Below are 16051 nucleotides of genomic sequence, written 5' to 3'. Positions count from 1 at the left end.
AATCTTGAAAATAAAAAAACAAAAACAAAAGAACAGAAAACTCCCAAATACCATTATTTTCTTTAAATGAAGGCCCTCTGAGAACACAGGTGGCGTGACCTCGGCGGGTCCCGTCGGCCGGCGGGGGCTGATGCGCCCTCCTGGGGCTCTGCCCGGGGCGCCGTGGCCTTTGGAAGGAGCCTGCTCGGGCACAGAAATGAGAACTTTTCTCCTGAAAAGGCGTAGTCCCCTTTCAATCAAGAGAAAAAGAAATAAAAGAACAGAAGAAAGGACTACTCTGAGATGAGGAACTTCCTCCCCCCCCCCCGCCCCAGCCGCAGTGGGACGACCCGGTCTCCGCTCCCTCCGCTCCTCGCCGCCGCGGGCCAGCAGGGGGCGCTCGGCCTCGGGTCCTCTGCGTAGCGCGCTCTCCCTTCCTGTCACTCACACAGCGGCGCTTCCGTTTTAGCTGTGGAAAACAGGTGTCTGTGTGTTTTTATTTTGTATTACCCAGAATAAGATGCTGATGGACTAAGCCACGTTGCTTAGCTCTTCCGCCGCCACCTTCTCATACTGGGACAGCCCCATCACCCCGCCGTGCTCGTGAGCCAGCTCTCCCTGGTACGTGGAGTCCTGTGAGAACGCCTCGTGGATCTGGGATTGAAACTCGTCGCCAAGGTAAGCGTCCTGGAACAGCTGCGGCTGGGACAGGGGGCTGGCTCGTGGGGATGTAGCCCTGCGTCAGGGCGCCCTGCGAGAAGGGCTGCGACGCCACATTCTGGCTGGCTTGGCTGTTGGGGAGGTGGGTCCGGCTGGGCCCAGGAAGCCCAAAGCGGTTCTTCTGGCGTCCCCCACGACCAGTCTTGCCTTTCGGGGTGCCTCGGCCTGCAGCCGGCCCGTTGGCTTGTTCGACATAGCTGGGCGGCGGCGTGGGTGGCATGACCAGGTGGAACGGGATGGAAATGTTGATGGCGGCCAGGTGGCTGGTTATCGGTCTGGAAGTACGTGCTTGAGGGCCGGCCCTGGCTGCTCAGATCATAGACGGAGCCGGGGATGATGGCCTGGGCATCATACATGGCTTTGGTCATGAAGCGGGCCCCCGGGCTGATGGTGTTGACCAGCTTGCGTGGCTTGCTGAACTGCGTGACACTCTTGCCCAGGTTGTTGAGCGGCCCCTCCACCAGCCCTTTCTGCTCGTTGTAGTAGTTCGCCAGGTGGTTCCAGAGCGACTGCTTCGACAGTATCTGGCTGTATCTCCCTCAGTACACACCTGTGACCTTATAGGGTGTTCCTTATGACCAGTTGACTGAAAAGGGAAAAACTCTGATGGTTCTGCATAAATTTGCTGTCACCAACCACAAGTAGATGGCTGTAGCATGACAGTCTCTCTCAGGGATAGCCCTGAGTGAAAGGGTAAATGGAAGTCATCCTAGACAGGACATTGAATGGAAGATTTTATTCATCTTATCTGGCCAAAGGGATGACCAGAAGAATGGATCTACATTGATTTCTGGGCAATAAAATACTTTTGCTGATAATTGCAAAAGTTTTTGGTCAGCAGCACTGGAAGTTTGGTGGCAAGGGAATTTGTTGGAGAATGTAAATGAATGGACTTATAAAATTTGGCATCTTGTGTAAAAATAATTGTGTCTCATGTGAATGCTCACCAGATGGCATCTACTGTAGATGGCACCTGTTGCAGAAGAGTGTCAGTAATTAGATGAACAAAATGATTTGGTCTCCAAATGTTAAATGCCCCTTTCTCCAGCCACCCCAGTGCTTGCTTAAGGAACTCATCAGCAAAGTGGCTATGGTGAATAGAGGCTAAACATGGCCTTAATAACTTAAATTTCTTTTTACAAATATTGACCTGGCTACTGTTTCTGATTAGTTTCTACCTATCAACTACAAACAAAACCACCATGTTCTTGATATGGTCATATCTATATTTATAATAAAGAAGTCTATTGGTAGATATTGGTTTTATAATTTTTTTCACACTGTGACTGGCCTAATAATTTTTTTATGTCATCTTTTGATATGTAGATATTTTAACTTTGATAAAATTTAAAGTACCATTTTTTTTTTCTTTATAGCTATTGCTTTCTTTATTCAAGAAGCATTTGTCTACCCTCTGGTCACAGAAATATTTCTTTCTATATTATCTTCTAGGATATTGGATTTTACACTTAGGTCTGTGATTCACCTCAAAGTAATTTTTGTGTATGGTATAGGTTAGGTGTCAGAATTCATTGTTTTTATATGAATTTCTAGTGGTAGCATCACTTGCTAAAAAAAATTTTATTTTCTCATTGGATTGCTGTAGAGCCTTTGTTGAAAACAAAACCAAAGAAAAACCCTGAGTAAATATCAGTCTGTTCTGTTCTACTGATCTGCTTGATGAACCTTATGCTAACTTACACTGACTCATTACCATAGTTTTATAGCAAATCTTGAAATCAGATAATATAAGCCCCCCAACTTTAGTCTTTCTTAAGATTGTGTTGGACATTTTGAATCATTCACATTTACATACATTTTAAAATTAAGATTGTCAATTTTGGCAAAAAAGCCTGCTGAAATTAAAATTGCGACTGATGTTATCTGTTTTTGATGTCTTGCTGGTGAATGAGGAGTACCCTATTTTTCCCAATAGGAGTAACTATTTAATTACTAAATTTTACCAAGACTTTGTTAAATTAAACTTCAATGCTAATTCAGTACCTTCCTTACATTGTCATCCTTTATGTTTGCTGAGGATGTCACTGATGGTGTTGTCTTCTCTGTGTGGCCCAGGCTGAAAAGGTCAGTGTAATCCTAAAGTGATTCTTTATCTTCTGCATCTTGCCAAAAATATAATAGTTTCCATGAAAACAAACACCAGTGAAAACATAACACAGAGGAAACTATAATAAATTGTACTAGAAACACGTGTTTATAAATACAGAACAGAAAAACCTTGTTTCTGGCCAGTCTAGTGGTCACCATGTCCTCATGATCATTGGCACTTGTCCATAAGTGAGTTAGGTTTTATTAAGTAACTTCAATTAGGGTATTTCAGAGTACAACCTTGCCAGTAAAAGGCTTCAGGACTCCCCGTTGTCAATTTGACATTGTTTAATCACAATCTATTCTTTTGTATATACAAGGACTGTAAAGATGAACTTCTTTAACAATTCAGTCAGAAGCCCCTTTGAAACCCCTTATCAGGCACTCAGACCTTGACTTACGCAGTAAGGTGCTTCAGTAGCTGCTCACAGTATTTTGTTTGTTTGTATCTTAAAGCTGATATGCTTCCTAATGAATTATAGTGCTTTAAAATATAGTTTAAAAACTCGATCCAGACACATAATCTGTCTCATAGTACAATTCATAATGTATTACCAAAGCTATAGAAAGGCATCAAATTCTGAGACTTGCTTAAGGAGCCCTTACAGAAGGGAAATCTGTTTAAGTGAGTGGATATTTTGTGGTTCTTTTTTTTTTGGCTGAACATAATCCACAGAGGACTTTGAAAATAAAACATAATGGAGCATGATCTAAGAGAACAAAGATAAATGAACTGAATATAGAATTTTTATGGCTAAAAATGCTGTCTGTTGCAGCTGCTGGCATATTTCACAGTCATTGTGTGGTGAAACTGGCTGTATCCTCATGGTTCACCAAACCCATATTTAACATGTGGCTATTCAGTTTTAGACTGTATTAAGCCCTGGGGACAAGCATAGTAGTAAAAAGCTGTCCATGTCAGATAATTTCACAGCCTGGTGAGAAAGGAATATGTAACAACTAATTCTACTAATAAAATGTGACAGAGTTATGTACGAAGTATTCTGAGATCCTTTCTGGAGAACAATGAGTACTGCTTGGCAGAAAAGCTGTATGTATTTGCGGAAAGAGGACAAAGACATTGACCAAAGAGGTGGTATTTGAAATAGATTTTAAAGAATCGAGGAGTGGCTAGTAAGTCTGAAATAAAAGACAATATGTGCAACTTAAGTCTAGAATAAACTTTAGGATGTGTAACTTCTCAGTTCTATCACTGACTGGGTTAATACTTCATCAAAATACTTTTTAAAAATCTATGTTCTGAATCTGTGTCTTTTAGGATTATGTTAAGTTGTGGTAATTAATATTGCCACTTACTATTCCTTCTGTTCCTTCTATTACAGTTTTGATCAGGAAACCAGACACTCTGCCATTGGTAAAGGAGGCAAATAAACATTTTAGCTTACTGGCAATCTGAATTATTATAAAATGTTTACTTTTATCTGCCAAATGGTAGCTGATTCTGTGAAAGAATTGCTGCCCAGGAACTGTCTGCACAACTCAGTAAGAAATTGGTTATACTGATGCACCACTCTCAGAGACTCCGTGCTTCCCTAGCCAATGTAAACTCTGAATGTAGCTAGAGGTGCCTTTGCATGTTTTGAATTACGTAATTGTCCTTCATGAAAGCTAAAAGAGCTATTTTACTTGATGCTTACAATCACAGCACTGTGGGAGGCAGAGACAGGCCGGTTGCTTGAGCCAAGGAGCTTGAGATCAGCCTAGGCAGCATGATGAAACCCCATCTCTGTAAAAAACACGTAAGTTAGCCAGGTGTGGTGGTGCATACCTGTAGTCCCGGCTACTCGGGAGGCTAAGTGGGGAGGATCGCTTGAGCACAGGAGGTTGAAACTGCAGTGAACTGTGATCATACCACTGCACTCTAGCCTGAATGACAGAGCAAGACCCTGTCTTTAAAAAAAAAAAAAAAAAAAAAGGAAGATATCTTATGAAGACTAAATACACAATAAAACTTAAAAATTATATACATTGCTATATAATTACCTGAAGAATATTAATAGAGCCTGCTCTAGGAGCCTCTGTCCTGGATTCTCTGGTGAAACCCTTAGGCATATGTGACCAAGGAAAATCTCTAAAGAGATTGGTCTAGTACTATTTGGTTTTTCTTTTTATTCAGTTATTTAATTCTCTTCTTTGTCTTTTGAGTTTGGGTCTTTCCTTGTCTAAAGTGGAATAGCCACTCTCCTTGTATCAAAGCTTTAAATATAATTATCTAGTACTCTCAATGTTCCTATCAGAAATCGTTTAGTATTCAGACTAAAACAAGAGAGTTGGCATTATGTGTTCCTCAGCAACATTTATCACAGCAACAAAGACAAAATCAAGATTCTGTTTTGTAAAACCTTGCAGTATCTTTCATTAACCAAGAATTTCTTTTGATGATATCTATCCTATCTCTTTTTTCTTTGGTTTGAAAAGGCCATGGCTAGGATTTTCTCAAATGATTTAGATTTTCTATTACTTTATTCTTTTCAATAAAGACTATTTCCCACACTATTGTCAGGAAGAAGTAAAATATATGAAATGGATGCTTAATGGAACACAATGAGGAACGCCTCCTGAGGACAAGCTAAATGGATTACATCTTTGTCTTTTTTTATTAGCACCCTCTCTTAAGCCTTTAGAAATCTATTAGCACATTTTGGAGCTGTCTTCATTGTTGATATGGTTTGGCTGAGTCCCCACCTAACTCTTATCTTGAATTGTAGCTTCTCTAATTCCCATGTGTTGTGAGAGGGATCAGGTGGTTGATAATTGAATCATGGGGGTGGATTACCTCATACGTTTCTTGTCGTAGGGATCTCAGGAAATCGCATCGTTTTATAAGAGGTTTCCTTTTTCACTTGTCTCTCATTCTCTTGACTGCTGCCATGTAAGTTGTGCCTTCTGCCATAATTGTGAGGCTTCTCCAGCCACATGGAACTGAGTCCATTAAACCTCTTTTTCTTTGTAAATTACCCAATCTCAAGTATGTCATTATCAGCAGCATGAAAATGGACTAATACAGTTGTAGAAACAGATAAGCTAGATTACAAATTGATCTTTGCTGAAGACACACTCCAGTGTGAAGGTATTTTAAGACTTATGAACAAAACGAGGGTGTTTCTCTAGCTTACTTCTGTAAGTATTTATATGTGAAGATATGTTAAGACTTATGAACAAAATGAGGGTGTTTCTCTAGCTTACTTCCATATGTTAGTATTCAACATTATTTGTTGAATGAATAAATGAATGAATGAATAGTTTAGAAGTTTATACTTGAAAAGGCACCACAATGCTTTTTTAAAAAAGGAAACTTTTAAGCCTCTAGTTTCTAGTCATTTTACTAATAGAGAATTATCTTGACTTACAGACGGTTCTGCCAGGTTGCTTCCAATTTAGAAATAAAGAAATTTCTCTTTTTGATGCCTATAGTCCCTTACCTGAGTGTTTGGAGGTTCTCTAACCAAAATAAGAAGAGTATAACTTCCAGTGGAGATTTATAATTATTGAATGTTGGTATTCATATATGTATTTTAGTAAATTCAATGTCTTCAGTCAGCTGTTGACTTAACTATTGAATTTGTCACTGAAGCAAACAATAGGTGCAGCTTAATCAAAATTAACAATAACACTGAATTAAATTGTGTGTGGTGTTGTGAGGGGGTGTAAACAGTGGATGAAGAGTAACGATAGAGCCCTCCCAGTAAGGCACAGAAAAATGCCTTTTTTCTCATCTCAAGAATTAAAATGATTTCAAAATTGTGAAATGTTGCAATTTTTAAAATTTTACAGATGAGAAAGGTGGAAGATAAAATAACTTAAGAAGTCCTATTTTGTCTATCATAGGGAAAAAGAGAACATAGCTTTGTGAGTTTTTAATGACCGGTCTATTAGGGTAGAAGTCAAACTATTCCTATGTTAAAGCTTTAGTTTGACTAATCAAAATGAAATGATCAGGAAACAGATTTTTTTTTTTACCTGATTCTTATACTGTTATTTTACTTTACTCTTTAGTTTTGAGGAAGGGGACATAAAAAATCTTGAATTTCACTCCTGTTGCTTGGTGACAATGTTCAGAGAAATGTGGCATTTTAACCGTCATTTTGGTAAACTTGCTTATTTTTGTATGGCCATCTGTCCTTAAACTACATTATTAAGGACATTCTTAACTCTGTTCTTTTAAATATAAAAATAAAAAAAAGAAAAGAAAAGAAAAGCCAAAATGTTGAAATGTTTCTGTCCTCTACCTGGGCAGGTGGAAGAGGGAGGATGAGGAGGAAAAACACAAAAGGATATGCCTTGAATATTATTGAATTTTAAGATAGGAATTAAAAATTTAACTTTCATAAATTTGTTCCTACTTAAAGAACATAATACCCTTAAAAATTTTCTGTCAAATCTTCTAAACTATGTATAGAGTTCATGTGATTTGCTCTCTCTGTATTGCCTTGTTATATAGGTAATGCTAATTTCCTAATAGTAATTATCTAGTAGCATCTTGCCGTAAAAGCAATATATGTCCACTAGAGTATTGAGACAGATGAAAAACAAAAAAGAAAATAAAAATAGTTGGCAATTCCACCATCTGGAGACATTTCTTTTTTTATTTAGAATAGATTCTTATTGTTAAAAACGATAACAGTTGAAAAGTCGGTGTAACAACATTTGAAAATGTTAACAACATATGAAGTGAAAAGTAATCAGATTAAAAACAACAACAACAACAACAAACAGTTCTCAAAAACAGTGCTGGCCAGGCGCAGTAGCTCAAGCCTGCAACTCCAGTGCTTTGGGAAGCCAAGGGAGGGCAGATGACTTGAGGTCAGGAAATCAAGACCAACCTGGTCAACATGGTGAAACCCTGTCTCTACTAAAAATACAAAAATTAGCCTGATGTGGTGGCACACGCCTGTAATCACAGCTACTTGGGAGGCTGAGGCAGGGTAATTGCTTGAATCCGGAGGCCGAGTTTGCAATGAGCCGCGAGATCAAGATTGCACCACTGCACTCCAGCATGGGTGAGAGAGCAAGACTCAGTCTCAGAAAACAAAACAAAACAAGCAAACAAAAATAGTTCTGGATCAAGTATACATACTTCTTTCTATTCCTCCTACTTAATATAACAATCTTCTGTTCTCTCTGGCCAAAGGACCACGGAAAGGGTAATCTAGCAAAATAGAAAGCTTTTAGACAATAACCATCCTGTTCTAAACAAATGTCACAGAAAAAAGCACTGCTCTATCTTTATCCCAGTGAGTAAACGTCTCCACCCCAAGGTAAACACAAGTCATATCTTACATGTGTGTTCAATATGCATGCATCAGGACTACCTTCATGAATATTCATAGCTTCTCCTGTACTAAAATCTATTGAATTGTATGTATAGCATACCCGTTCAGCATAAAGCTCCTACCCCATACCCTTCTCATGCTAAGTGTCTGTCTTTGATCTTTGCCAGAAGCTGTGCTTTCCAGCGTGCAGGATGGCAACCTTGTAGGCTATAACATTTTATAAGAAAGCTCTTCTTTTCTAAATTTATATTGTGTGATTTTGTTGTTTTTATTAACAATAATAGTAGCATTGAAGAAATTTCAAGAAGTCATGTAAGCCCACAGGAATACTTGGATATACAAATCACATGGTCATTTATTTTGACATTAGTATTTCCAAATATTTACATTCTGTAGCCAACCTCTGTAAGTTAGTTGAGTGCCAATTATCTTTAAATAGAGAAAAATCTTTGTAAGGTTTAGCAAATTTCTCATGTGAGATGAATTAATTTTCTTGTACTTGCTAGTTGATATATACCTCATTTAATGAAATGTTTATGTTATTCCCAAGTTACTTACGAATTCAATCAAAATGAAGATAATTCTCATTGACAAAAAAATAGACAAGAGAAGTAAGTTACCAATAAGTTTACCCAAATCAGTAAAATAATATTAAATGGTGTGATATAATTTTATAAATCATAAACAAGTGTTTTGTCATAAAAATTATACTTTTCAATGACCTCTCTCACCATCCTCTTCAACACAGTATTAGAAGTCCTGGCCAGAGCAATTAGGCAAGAGAAAGAAAATAAAGGGCATCCAAATAGGAAGAGAAGAAGTCAAATTATCACTGTTTGCAGATGACATGATTCCATATTTAGAAAACTCCACAGTCTTGGCCTAAAAGTTTCTTCAGATGATAAACAACTTCAGCAAATGTTCAGGATACAAAATTAACATACAAAAGTCAGTAGCATTTCTATACACCAACAACAGCCAAGGCAGAAGCCAAATCAGGAATGCAATCCCATTCACAATTGCCACAAAGAGAGGAAAATGCCTAGGAATACAGATAGCCAGCCATGTGAAAGATATCTACAATGAACATTACAAAATACTGCTCAAAAAAGTCAGAGATGACACTAACAAATGGAAAAACATTTCATGTTCATGAATAGGAAGAATCAATGTTGTTAAAATGGCCATATTGCTCAAAGCAATTTACAGATTCAATGCTATTCCTATCAAACTACTAACTATGTTTTTTATAGAACTCGAAAAAAAAAAAAAAAGACTCTAAAATTGATATGGGACCCAAAAGAGCCTGAATAGCCAGGGCAATAATAAGCAAAAAGTACCAAGCAAGAGGCATTATACTACCTGGCTTCAAACTATACTACAGGGATATAGTAACCAAAGCAGTAGGTACTGGTACAAAAACAGGCACATAGACCAATGGAACATAATACACAGAGCCCAGAAATAAGCCTGCACACCTAAAACTGTCTGATATTCAACAAAGATGACAACAAACAAGCAATAGAGAAAGGAATCCCTATTCAATAAATGGTGTTGGGATAACCGGATTGCTACATGCAGAAGATTGAAGATTGAAACTGGACCCCTTCTTTACACCATATACAAAAATTAACTCAAGATGGATCAAAGAGTTAAATGTAAAACCTAAAACTATAAAAACTCTGGAAGACAACTTAGGAAATACTATTCTGGACTGTGGGGTTTTCTATTCTAGTTAGAGAATCATATAGAATCATGTCATCTGCAAACAGTCATAGTTTGATTTCCTTTCTTCCTATTTGGATGCCCTTTATTTCTTTGTCTTGCCTAGCTCTGGCCAGCACTTCTAATACTAATGCTGTTTCTATATTTCCTAGGAACTGGAAAAGATTTCATGACAAAGATGCCAAAAGACATTATAACAAAAGCAAAAATTGACAAATGGGTCCTAATTAAAGTTAATAGCTTCTGCACAGTAAAAGAGAGACTATCAACACCGTAAACAGGCAACCTACAGAATGGGAGAAAATATTTACAAACTTTGCCGGTACCAAAAGGTATAATATTAAACATCTATCAGGAACTTAAACAAATGTACAAGCAAAAAAACCAAACAATCCCATTAAAAAGTTGGCAAAGGACATGAACAGATACTTTTCAAAAGAAGACATGCATTCCCCCAATAAAGAGGAAAAAAGCTTGATATCACTGATTATTAGAGAAATGTAAATCAAAACCACAATGAGATACCATCTCACACAAGTCGGAATGACTATTATTAAAAATCAAAGGTAACAATGCCGTCCAGGTGGCAAAGAAAAGGGAACACTTATACACCATTGTTAGGAGTGTAAATTAGTTTAGCCATTGTGAAAAGCAGTAGTGAGTCCTTATCCAAAGGAATATAATTTGTTCTATTGTAAAAGACACATGCACATGTATATTTATTGCAGCACTATTTACAATAGCAAAGACATGGAATCATCCTAAATGCCCATCAATGGTAGACTGGATAAAGAAAATGTGGTATCTACACATCATGAAATACTATGCAGCCATAAAAAATGTGATCCTGTTCTTTGCAGGAACATGGTTGGAACTAGAGATCATTATTCTGAACAAACAAACACAGGAACAGAAAACCAACTACCACATGTTCTCACTTATAAGAGGGAGCTAGATGAGGAGAACACATGGATACAGAGAGGGGAACAACAGACACTGGGGCCTACCTGAGGGTGGAGGGTGGGAGTAGGGTGAGGACTAGAAAAGATATCTAATGGGTACTATACTTAATACCTGTGTGATAAAATAATCTGTACAACAAACCCCCATGACATGAGTTTACCTATATAATAAACCTGCATATGTACCGCTATATCTAAAATAAAACTTCAAAGAAAATTTTAAAAATCACTTTCTAATTTTTCATGTTTCCATTTATTTTGTGTTTCCCTTTGAAAATAATATCAGTAATAATTTTAAAAATTTCAAATTAAACAGCTTTCTTTAACTGCCTTCCCATGAAGGGTTCTTCATATTGGAAGAAGAAACCCTGTAAGATATAAATGTTTCTTTGAATATTTTGTAAGACATTAGATTATCTTTCCTCATAAATTTTATTTTACATCCCAATTAAGTTTATATTTAAAAACCCAAAGCCATGACTCCCAATTTTTGTTTATTAGCTTTCAAATTGTATTTAGTTTATATTTTTTAGATACCATCTCACCCCAGTTAGAATGGCAATCATTAAAAAATCTGGAGACAACAGCTGCTGGAGAGGATGTGGAGGAACACTTTTACACTGTTGGTAGAGTGTCAATTAGTTCAACCATTGTGGAAGACAGTGTGGTGATTCCTCAAGGACCTAGAAATAGAAATTCCATTTGACCCAGCAATCCCATTACTGGGTATATAGCCAAAGGATTATAAATCATTTCGTTATAAAGATACATGCACATATATGTTTATTGCGGCACTGTTTACAATAGCAAAGACCTGGAACCAACCCAAATGCCCATCTATGATAGACTGGACAAAGAAAATGTGGCACATATACACCATGGAATACTATGCAGCCATCAAAAACGATGAGTTTGTGCCCTTTGTAGGGACATGGATGACTCTGGAAACCGTCATTCTCAGCAAACTGACACAAGAACAGAAAATCAAACACCACATGTTCTCACTCATAGGTGGGTGTTGAACAATGAGAACACATGTTCATAGGGAGGGGAGCATCACACACTGGGGTCTGTTGAGGGAGACTAGGGAAGGGACAGTGCAGGGTAGGGAGTTGGGGAGGGATAACATGGGGAGAAATGCCAGGTACAGGTGACAGGGATGGGGGCAGCAAAGCACATTGCCATGGATGTACCTATGCAACAATCCTGCATGTTCTGCACATGTACCCCAGAATCTAAAGTGCAATTATATATATATATTTGATTTGGTTTGTATGAGGCAATGTTACATATTATGTCTTTTCCTGTCATTTTTCAAGTTGATAATTTTTTCTTAAGATAGAGTGTATATCTTCAAGTGTTTCTGAGAGCAGATATACCTCTTCAGATAATTTAGTGATCACTTATTAGTGAGTTATGGTATATCCATTAAAACAGTAAAGATTTTAAGAGGAATTTCTCCCAAAACAATTGCTTCTGCCAAATTTTACAAAGAATTACTCTAAAAATTCTCAAATAGTAGGCCAAGAAAATGTCAAAAACAAGTTTTAATTTTGACCATGCGTGTAAACTACTAAAATCTGCATGAATCAACTCATGTGCCAAATAAAGTTCAAACACTTAAGATGTTATTTTCTAGTTCTCTTTTTTCAAGCCTAATCATTTCCAGAAAGTGGTTTTTTCAACTATACTTTATCTTTCAATTATGGAAGAAAGTAAAATTTTTGTCATCTGGCAAAATTTGTTGCTTCAGAGACATAAATGGGTATTAATTTTATATTTGGTAGAAAAGGTGTAATATATTTGAATCATAGCATATTAGAAAATTCAGTTTAAGTGATTTCATTGATGCAACTCTACTAGATAGAAAATGATACAAACTTGGAAAGCAATTTTCTTCTAGGTTTGTTTTTTCTGCTGTATTATCAGGTGAACTAGAAAACTGTATCGAGGAAATGATATTATCATCACCATTCCCCTTTTGTTGAGGGCATACTTTGTTCCAGTCCTTGATCTCACAACAATATATTCATTATATCATTTAATCCTCACAAGCATTCCATAAGGTAGGTTGCTGTCATTATTCCGGTCTTGAGAGGAGATATCTGAAGCTTCAAAAGGTTAGGTTCCTAGTTCCCAAGAGACAGAGCTGATAGCTAATTGCCTATATATGTTGAAAGTCAGTGCTCTAATTATAATAGTTTATAGACAATAATTTTTTCTCCCTCTTATTTTTCTTCCTAAATCCAAAATGGTTGGATTTTTCATTTCAGTCTTCCTTAGTTTTAGCATGTGCTTACCTTGTTTTGTCTCCTTGTTGATGCCAAAAGGGTCAGGGCTCAGAATTTAACCTTTTTGTGTTTGATTGTTTTAGTCAGTTTTCATTTTGAGATAAAAACTGGCTCATGCAGAGCAGAAAATTCATCCGACATATTTAGAAATTTTGCCTTTAATATTTAGGACCCTGAAGAGAAACAGTGAGTCAGATCTAAGTTTCCACTTTTTGAAATATCCCCCTACTGTTCTTTTTAACCTTGTCTGACTGCAGAAATTTAGAAAACATTTACCAGAGTAGTTTTGAGAAATAAATAAAAGCAATGGTTTCAAAATACCTAAAAAATAATCCATGTTTTACTTGTTCTAAATGAACTTAATGTTCTCTACCAACTCTATAAATTCCTCAAACCACACTTTTTTTTCCTCCTATTTATTTTTCTCTTCCAATTCGGACATTTGGAGAGAATAGACTGTATCCATTCTTTTCAATGTTCCTTCATTTGTTAATTCATTCACTACTACTAATCGACTACTGTCAGGCTTCAGCTTCTAATACACTGAAACTTTTGTCAACACCAACAGTCTTAGAACAGCCAAATCCAGCTAGACCATCACTGTTCACTTTTCTAGTTGTGACCTTTGACATGGTTAAACATTCTAATCTTTGAAACACCCAAATCCTGCTTATTTTCATTTTCCCTTACAATATTTTCCCCACATTACTACCAAGAAGATCTTCCTAAAATACACATATTATTATCTTTTTAAAATCTTTCAGCTGCTCCTCAGTTTTAAAAATTAAGGTTTCATTCTTTTGAAGTCTGTGATATCATTCTTTCCTAGATTTCCTTCTGCAAAGTTCTCCTGTGTTTATTGTGGTCTTCCTTTTTGCTTATTCTGTGACTATTCATGTTTCACACAGTAGCAGCCTATTGTTTTTTCCATTCTATACTCTTGTAGTAACTCATCCATATCCATACATTTTATTAAAGTTTATGAGCCAGTAACTACCACATCTGTGTCTTTAATGCAAATCCACTTGCTGAGCTCCAAATGATTAGTGGAGTTCTCCATTTCAAACGCTTATTAAACTTGGTATTTTCAAAACCAGAATTTTGCTTTTCTTTTTTTTTTTTTTGAGACCGAGTTTCGCTCTTGTTACCCAGGCTGGAGTGCAATGGCGCGATCTCGGCTCACCGCAACCTCTGCCTCCTGGATTCAGGCAATTCTCCTGCCTCAGCCTCCTGAGTAGCTCGGATTACAGGCATGTGCCACCATGCCCAGCTACTTTTTTGTATTTTTAGTAGAGACGGGGTTTCACCATGTTGACCAGGATGGTCTCGATCTGTCGACCTCGTGATCCACCTGCCTCGGCCTCCCAAAGTGCTGGGATTACAGGCTTGAGCCACCGCGCCCGGCCAGAATTTCGCTTTTCTAAATCTTCTCTTCCTCTGGATTAACTATCTTGATGAATGACTCCTACATAGACATGGCTCTTCAACTCAGATATAGAAAATCTCTAAAGGATTTTTTTGTCTTTGTACATAGCCAACACATTCTTACTAGTTTTCATGCTTTAAAAAATTAAATATTTGCCAGGTATGGTGGCATGTATTTGTAGTCTCAGCTATTCTAGAGGCTGAGGTGAGAGGATCACTTGAGCCCCAGAGGGAGGTAACATTGCAGTGAGCCATGATTACACCACTGCCTTCCAGTCTGTCTTAAAAAAAGAGAAAAAAGAAAAAAAGAAAAAATTTCTGACCAGGATATTTTAAAAGTGTCAAGGTAATGAGAAACAAGAAAAACCTGAGAAACTATCACAGATTGGAAGGGACTAAGGAGACATGAGGACTAATGAAGTATCAGGGGTTGGATCCTGGACTACAAGACAAACATTGGTGGAAAATGTTGAAATGCACATAAAGTCTGTGTTAATCTGTCTTCATTAATGGGTAGTGCACTAATGTTAATCTCTTCATTTTGATAAATTTATCATGATTCTGTAGGATGTTAATGTTAAAGGAAGCTGAGCAAAGGGTATACAGGAACTCTTTATCTTTGTAAGTCTTTGTAATTTAAAGAATTTAAAAATGAAAAGTTAAAAAATACCCAAAAATATCAGTTTAAATTATTGCTTCCTGGTTTACAGTATTTAAAATTTAAAGAACTTAAAAAAAAGTTAAAAAATACCCAAAACATTGGTTTAAATTATTACTTTGTGGGTTACAGTAATAACCTCTTTATTGGTCTGCTTATCTTCATTTTCCCTTATAATCCATTCTCCACATTGCCACCAGAAAGATCTTTCTAAAATGAGCACATGATTGTCTTTTGAACAACATTCAGTTGCTCCTTGTTGCTTTCAAAATAAAGGTCAAATTCATTAGTTTATCTTTCTATGTAGGATAAATCCCTTTCTTTAAAATATTACTATCAATTCCCAGCACACACTTTGCTATAGTCTTAAGGAATTATCAGCAGTTTCCCAAAGATGTCAGGAAGCTCTCTAGCTCCATATTACCAAACAGGCTGTTTCTTTTAATGAGATTGTCTGTCTCCTTTTTTTCCGTTACTACTTGTTCTTAGAAACTCTGCACAAACTTGACTGCTTTTTGGAAGGGTTTTCTTATATCATTCTAAATAGTTTGTTCCCTTCTGTGTGCTCCCTTTGCCAATCCAAAGTTGTATCATAAAATGCTTGCACTGTACTGTAATCATTCATTTACTTCTCTCTCTCTCTCCCTGAAGTCGGGGACCATTCAAGTCAGTTTTATTGATATATAATTTATATACTATAAAACTCATCCTTTTGTGCATTCAGTTTTATGAACTTAGACAAAAGTATATTGTGCTATAACCACCACTACAATCAAGATATAGAACAGCTCCATCATCCTCCAAAATTTTCTCATCCTGGTTTGCAGTCAGCTGCTTCTCTCACTTCCTTAACTATTGGTTTTTATTTGGTGTCTCTAGTATTGACTT

The 16051-nt window shown here is 37.0% G+C and overlaps 1 pseudogene; it reads right to left on the bottom strand.

Annotated features, from left to right (window-relative positions):
• Positions 1-424: 424 nt before the first annotated feature.
• The window catches only part of LOC141585206 (regulator of nonsense transcripts 1 pseudogene), a 28220-nt pseudogene continuing 12593 nt past the window's right edge, over positions 425-16051 (bottom strand).

The sequence above is a fragment of the Saimiri boliviensis genome, chromosome 7 (genome assembly GCF_048565385.1).
Source record: "Saimiri boliviensis isolate mSaiBol1 chromosome 7, mSaiBol1.pri, whole genome shotgun sequence".
In the NCBI taxonomy this organism is placed as follows: Eukaryota; Metazoa; Chordata; class Mammalia; order Primates; family Cebidae; genus Saimiri; species Saimiri boliviensis.
This window is presented reverse-complemented; position numbering and strand designations above follow the sequence as displayed.